Below are 8,401 nucleotides of genomic sequence, written 5' to 3'. Positions count from 1 at the left end.
GTAAATATTATTAATTTTTATCCACTGCTCTTTGTTACACAAGTTCTAGCATACAATTAGTATTTATAAGACTTGTGAGGAAACAAGAAAACGTGAACCATGGTTAAGAGAGGAAAGGGTGAATGGAAACAGCCCCTGAGGTGGATTTCCAGATGTTGGAATGGTCAGACACGGACATCAAAAGAATTATGACAGAGATATTAAAGGATGCTGCAGAAATGTTGGGCAACAAAAGTGAACAGCTAGGGAATTTTAGCAGAGAGGTGAAAAATATTTTTGAAGACCCAAGTGGAAAGGCTAGAAATAAGTAAATAAATATTAATATCTGAAATTAAGAATTCACTCAGTGGTCTTAAAAATAATTCCAGTATTGCTCAAATGGAAAGAATGTGCTACTAAGGCAACAATGCATAAAACTGACTTGGGTCTTCCAGAAAAGAAATGTTTATAAATGCTTTGCCTCCATTCTTTTTTTTTTTTCTGGCAAACTGAAGCTGAGGAAAGTGCTAAGGTGTATCCCTAACTCAATCAGCCACTTAAGAAATGTTTGTTCTGGCAAGTTCTTGATGAAGTCAGAAAAAAAACAAGAGTCTTACAATAAACTATAGACAGAAGTAAAAATTATTGGAAATTTATTTTAAATGTTTGGTTTATTTTTATCGTGCTGTGTGCCATATGGGATGTTAGTTCCCTGACCAGGGATCAAACCTGAGCCCCCTGCATTGGAAGTGTGAAGTCTTAACAACTGGACTGCCAAGGAAGTCCTAGAAATTTTTTTATATTAGGATATTCATGTTCATGTACTGTTTTTATTAAGGAAAATTTCAAATCCCTTTAGCTGGCCAGGAATCATGTTTTCAGATGCTAGATTAGATTACAAAGGAGGGCTGTACACATTAACTCCCTTTCTCCTCTTCCCACTACCAAATTACACCCATCCAATCTGGGCAGGTTTACTCCTCTTTGGCTGAATTAAGGCGTAGGAAGAGCAAGCAAGAGCTTCCCTAGTAACTCCGATGGTAGATGGTAGATAATCTGCCTTCAATGCAGACGTGGGTTCAATCCCTGGGTGGGGAAGATCCCCTGAAGAAGGGGATAGCTACCCATGCCAGTATTCTTGCCCTGAGAATCCCATAGACAGAGGAGCCTGGCGGGCTATAGTCCATGGGGTCGCAAAGGGTCGGACATGACTGAGCAACTAACACTAAAAGCAAGCAAAGCAACAGGCTTCCATGCATAAAAGCTAGTGACTGAGCAAAACCCCAGGAGAATGACGACTGACATCTCCTAGTTCAGGACTGCTTCCAAGCTGCCATGCTGACAGATGGAGCAACATGGATTTAGGGATTATTTATGCTGCTTCACCCACACTAACAGGAGAAATAACCACACAGGCCACATCCAAGAAGCTGTTGAGTTTGCAAGATCAATGTAATATCTCCTTTTAGCCATAACTTGAGTACTTTCCCACGCAATCCACATCATTGACTTCAATACGAAACTCCTCCCAAAGTCCATCCAGAGCTTCCTTTTCTCTAGAGTCACAAACAAGTCAACAGTACAAGATCTTTAACTTCTTTTTTTTTTAATCATGTCTATCTCTCCATGCATCTTGTTGAATATTATGCTGATCAGGTCATGTTTGCCTAATTTCACTCATTTATTTTATTTGTGCCAAAAGCATAATATGTGAAATATTCCCAAAGAAGTATTGCAACATTGTTGAATCTCTTGAAAAAGTTATTCCCCATATATATTACCTAACCAAACAATTTAATACCACATACGTCAAATTTAAGACACCAAGTCAATTGTAAGATGCACCATTATGTTAGGACCATAACATCTACATAATGTATTAAGAACAGTCACATTCATACAGCCTCTTGTTATTTCGAAATCTACAGTTTGCCTATTTCTCCTGCTTTAGGCTGCACTGTTTAGTGTGTAATAATGTAGTCATAGCGTAAATCTTACTGAAGATATTTCAAATAGCAATTGAATTCAACACTTATACTCCTGAGTGAGCATAACCCAAGTGAAGTGCAGATATCATGAAAAGCTGTGAACAAGCTCACACATGTCGACAACAATGACTACGTTCTGATCGCTGCCTGGCACTGTTTATGAGACACCATTGCTCGCGAAACACTTGCTGATTTAAGGGAAGTTCCCTGGTGGCTCAGAGGTTAAAGCGTCTGCCTCCAATGCAGGAGACCCGGGTTTGATCCCTGGGTCGGGAAGATCCCCTGGAGAAGGAAACGGTAACCCACTCCAGTATTCTTGCCTGGAGAATCCCATGGACGGAGAAGCCTGGTAGGCTACAGTCCACGGGGTCGCATAGAGTCGGACACGACTGAGCGACGGAACGGAAGATAAGCAAATCAAATGCGCATTTTAGAATCATTACAATACGAACAATAAGTTTCCCTCCTGATCAGTACTACCCATCTGCCCTCATCTGTTATAAGCATCTTTCCATATGTTTCAAGTAGCTATGAAAAGGATCCTGCACTTGAATTTCTCTTTCTCTTCTGATCAGTATACACATTTAGAGTTCTATCCTCTAGTGGTGATATTTTAAAACAAAGAGTAAAATGTGTGTAGAAGACAGTTGGGAGGCATATACCCCAAAATATAAATAGTTATCTGTGGGTGGTTATCTATGAGTGGTGTGAAAATGAGTGATTTTTGTAGTCTTCTTTTGGCTTATTGTACTTAATAATTGTCTATAAATAACTATTACCTGGGTAGTTTTTAAATTAGCTGGTACATTTTTTTAAACAATCTTTTGACTCAATGGAAAAGACACTGATTCTGGGAAAGATTGAGGACAGAAGGAAAAGGGGGTGAAAGAGAATGAGGTGGTTGGATGGCATCATTGACTCAATGGACATGAATTGGAGCAAATTCCGGGAGACAGTGAAGGACAGGGAAGTCTGGCGTGCTGCAGTTCATGGGGTCGCAAAGAGGCAGATACAACTTTGCAACTGAACAACAACAAAGGTAAACAAAGCCAAAGTCAAATGATAGCTGGGGAAAAAATGTCTGCAACACACAACACGTAATATCCAACTGAATACAACAGAACTGACCATTCCCACAAGAGGAAATCCAAATGGCCAATGAACATAAGAAAAGATGCTTGTCCTCACTGGCAGGTAAGGAAAAGCAAATTAAAGCAATAAAGAGGGACTTCCCTGGTAGTCCAGTGGCTAAGCCTCCACACTCCCAGTACAGGGGGCCCAGGGTTCAATCCCTGGTCAGGGAAACAGATCCCACATGCCACAACTAAGAATCTGCATGCTACAACTAAAGATCCCACATACTGCAACCAAGACCCAGCGAGCCAAGTAAATAATTGTTTCTAAAAAAATCAATAAGGAGATGCCATTTTTTCCTGCCCCTCAGATTGACAAAAGAAGATTTCTTTTAACATTTTTACACTCAGAACATATAGCATTCTGTGCTAGCAACCACTCTCACATGCTGCTATTGGAACGGGAATTGCTACACTTTTTGGAATGCAAGCTGGCAATAGCTACTGAAAATTCAAATACACATAACCTTTGACCCAGTGACCCCATTTCAAGGGATAGGTCCTATGGGGGGGGGGGGGAAGTACTAGTTCATAATGATATATTTAAAGAATATTTACTGCTGCATCATTCCTGAAGGTAAAAACCTGGAAACTTTCTGAAAATCTATCAAGTGGGCATTAAATAGATTTTGGTCCATCTATACCATGGATTACTGTGAAGCTATTAATAAGAATGACTTAAATATATTGATCTAGAGGGATATCCATAGAAAATTGTTATGTGAGAAAAACAGGTTGCACAAAACTGTATACAGGGGGAGTCCAATTTTCAGGAGTCAAAATCACATCTACTTGCCTTTACTTGGGAGAAATGTGAAAAGATACACAATAGGTCATTATCCTTGTTTATCTTAAAGGAGCAAGAGGTGGGAATGGGAGTGCAGGAATCATGAGAAAGATGTTTAATTTTTTGCCTTCTTTCTTCATATTATTTCACTTGTTATAGAGAACATATGTGAATTCTCTATTTTTAGAAGTGGAATTTAATGAGAGATTTTTAAAATTGAAGAATGTGCGTCATGCATTCTTATCGCTCTGGAACGACAAGATTAGGTCTCCCTCCAAGTGGCAGAATGAATTCTTCCTCTGCCCAGATTATCACAGTCAGTGAGTCTCCTCAGGTAACCTGGTTCTCTGATTGATCTTTTGATGCATGAATAGTTTTACACTTTTATTTATTGGGAAAAAAAACGGTGTAGTCACTCCATCATGAAGCTAACTGGACACAGCATCTCTGTCTAAATTACATCCCCTCATCACATGCATCCCAGTAATTCCAGGAAGGGTATTGTTCTGTGGTTCTGTGAGAAGGAATCCACAGCAAGAAGTGAGGGGTATTCCTGAAAGTGAACACGAGACTGAGATCTGACAACCATTCAAATAGGATCTTTTGGGTTCCTCTAATTCCAGCCCCACTTTCCTGTTTACATGAGCCACCACCACAGTCCAGTCAAATCAAACAGCTGTACCACCGATAAGGATTTAAAGTGTCACCCATGTTTGCTGGCTGTGCTTCCCCACAGCTCTTCTGAAGATGCCAACAACTGCCATATACCCATCAATGAGAAAATCCCTGACAGCTGTCACAACCATCCAGTGGAACTTGGCATCAAGAACCTAATTAAGAGATAATCAATCCATCCAGCAACCCCACTCCTGGGAATATATCCAGACAAAACTATAATTCAAAAAGATAAATGCACTCCTATGCTTACAGCAGTACTATTCACAATAGCAAAAGCATGGAAGCAACTTAAACATCCATTGACAGATGAATGGATAAAGAAGAAGTGGTGTGTGTGTGTGTACATACACACAATAGAATACATTAATATTCAGCCATAAATAGGAATAAAATAATGTCATTTGCAGCAACATGAATGCAACTAGAGATTATCATACTAAATGAACTAAATAAGTCAGAAAGAAAAACAAATACCATACGATATCCTTCAGATGTGGAATCGAATATATTACACAAATTAATTTATTCAAGAAACAAAAACAGACTCATGGACACAGAGAACAGACTTGTGGTTGCCAAGGGCGAAGGGGTTGGGGAAGAGATGGACTGGGAGGTTGGGATTAGCAGGATGTAAACTATAACATACAGAATGGATAAACAACAGGGTCCTACAGGAAACTAAACGCAATATTCTGTGATAAACCATAATATAAAATATTATTAAAAAGAATGTATATATGTATATAACTGAATTACTTTGCTGTACAGCAGAAATTAACACAACATTGTAAATCAATTACATTTCAATTTTTTTAAATTCCAAAAAAAGAGATAATCAATGAAGAGAAACTCTAATGGCTATCTGTCCAGCCTTTATGTGTTAAAAAAAAAAAAAATGTGGGCTTAACAGTGGTCAAGTCTCTCTCAAAGCTATGGAATCCTGTGAAAAAACAGTGATATTCTTCTACTTATTCTTTTCCTAGGAGCAAGGAACCAAAATTACTCTCCTCTGCTTTTCAGTCATAAGCAAATCAAATGGCCTGAGACATTCTGATAGCAAACCAATGCCAGATTTCTAGTTGATAAAGTCATCACCAGACACCATGCTGTGACTCCCATGCCTTCCATCTGGGGACAGAGATCGAGAAGAGACAAGGTACAGACCTTTATTGGTCTCAGAATGGCCAGGTACTAAAATACAGGCCTCTGAAGTTGAACGATTCTGTGAAGACCTACAAGACCTTTTAGAACTGACACCCAAAAAAGATGTCCTTTTCATTATAGGGGACTGGAATGCAAAAGCAGGAAGTCAAGAAACACCTGGAGTAAAAGGAAAATTTGGCCTTGAAGTACAGAATGAAGCAGGGCAAAGGCTAATAGAGTTTTGCCAAGAAAATGCACTGGTCATACCAAACACCCTCTTCCAACAAGAGAAGACTCTACACATGGACATCACCAGATGACAAACACTGAAATCAGATTGATTATATTCTTTGCAGCCAAAGATGGAGAAGCTCTATACAGTCAGCAAAAACAAGACCGGGAGTGGACTATGGCTCAGATCATGAACTCCTTATTGCCAAATTCAGACTTAAATTGAAGTAAGTGGGGAAAACCACTAAAGCATTCAGGTATGACCAAAATCAAATCCGTTATGATTATACAGTGGAACTAAGAAATAGATTTAAGGGACTATATCTGATAGACAGAGTGCATGATGAACTATGGATGGAGGTTTGTGACATTGTACAGGAGACAGGAATCAAAACCATCCCCAAGAAAAAGAAATGCAAAAAAGCAAAATGGCTATCTGAGGAGGCCTTACTTACAAACAGCTGTGAAAAGAAGAGAAGTGAAAAGCAAAGGAGAAAAGGAAAGATATACCCATTTAAATGCAGAGTTCTAAAGAATAGCAAGGAGAGATGAGAGCCTTCCTCAGTGATCACTGCAAAGAAATAGAGGAAAACAATAGGAAAGACTAGAGATCTCTTCAAGAAAATTAGAGATACCAAGGGAACATTTCATGCAAAGATGGGCTTGATAAAGGACAGAAAATGTATGGACCTGACAGAAGCAGAAGATATCAAAAAGAGGTGGCAAGAATACACAAAAGAACTGCACAGAAAAGATCTTCACAACCCAGATAATCACAATGATGTGATCACTCACCTAGAGCCAGATATCCTGGAATGTGAAGTCAAGTGGGCCTTAGGAAGCACCACTATGAACAAAGCTAGTGGAGGTGATGGAATTCCAGTTGAGCTATTCCAAATCCTAAAAGATGATACTGTGAAAGTGTTGCACTCAATAGCCAGCAAATTTGGAAAACTCAGCAGTGGCCACAGGACTGGAAAAGGTCAGTTTTCATTCCAATCCCAAAGAAAGGCAATGCCAAAAAATGCTCAAACTACCACACAGTTGCACTCATCTCACATGCTAGTAAAGTCATGCTCAAAAGTCTCCAAGATAGGCTTCAACAATACATGAACCGTGAACTTCCAGATATTCAAGCTGGTTTTAGAAAAGGCAGAGGAACCAGAGATCAAGTTGCCAACATCTGCTGGATCATCGAAAAAGCAAGAGAGTTCCAGAAAAACATCTATTTCTGCTTTATTGACTATGCCAAAGCCTTTGACTGTGTGGATCACAATAAACTGTGGAAAACTGTGAAAGAGATGGGAATACCAAACCACCTGACCTGCCTCTTGAGAAACCTGTATGCAGGTCAGGAAGCAACAGTTAGAACTGGACATGGAACAACAGACTGGTTCCAAATAGGAAAAGGAGTATGTCAAGGCTGTATATTGTCACCCTGCTTATTTAACTTATGTGCAGAGTACATCATGAGAAATGCTGGGCTGGAAGAAGCACAAGCTGGAATCAAGATTGCTGGGAGAAATATCAATAACCTCAGATATGCAGATGACACCACCCTTATGGCAGAAAGCGAAGAAGAACTAAACAGCCTCTTGATGAAAGTGAAAGAGGAGAGTGAAAATGTTGGCTTAAAGCTCAACATTCAGAAAACTAAGATCATGGCATCCAGTCCCATCACTTCATGGGAAATAGATGTGGAAACAGTGGCTGACTTTATTTTTGGGGCTCCAAAATCACTGCAAATGGTAATTGCAGCCATGAAATTAAAAGACGCTTATTCCTTGGAAGGAAAGTTATGACCAACCTAGATAGCATGTTAAAAAGCTGAGACATTACTTTGCCAACAAAGGTGTGTCTAGTCAAGGCAATGGTTTTTCCAGTGGTCATGTATGTATGTAAGAGTTGGACTATAAGGAAGGCTGAGTGCCAAAGAATTGATACTTTTGAACTGTGGTGTTGGAGAAGGCTCTTGAGAGTCCCTTGGACTGCAAGGAGATCCAACCAGTCCATCCTAAAGGATATCAATCCTGGGTGTTCATTGGAAGGACTGATGTTGAAGCTGAAACTCCAATACTTTGGCCATCTGATGTGAAGAGCTGACTCATTGGAAAAGACCCTGATGCTGGGAAAGATTGAGGGCAGGAGGAGAAGCGGATGACAGAGGTTGAGATGGTTTGATGGCATCACCAACTCAACTGCCGTAAGTTTGGGTAGGCTCCGGGAGTTGGTGATAGACAAGGAGACCTGGCATGCTACAGTTCATGGGGTTGCAAAGAGTCAGACACAATTGAGCGACTGAACTGAACTGAACTGATAGGCCACCAAGACCCTGCTGGGAGACAAAGATCATCTGACACTAATCTTTCTTATATGCCTGATAGTTCAGGAAGATTGGGCTTCCCTGATGACTCAGACAGTAAAGAATCTGCCTGCAATGCAGGAGACCTGGGTTCAGTCTC

This window comes from Moschus berezovskii, chromosome 6, assembly GCF_049115385.1.
Source record: "Moschus berezovskii isolate FMDL1 chromosome 6, NW_MosBer_1.0, whole genome shotgun sequence".
Lineage (NCBI taxonomy): Eukaryota > Metazoa > Chordata > Mammalia > Artiodactyla > Moschidae > Moschus > Moschus berezovskii.
The sequence above is the reverse complement of the archived record's forward strand: the minus strand, read 5'-3'. Positions refer to the sequence as shown.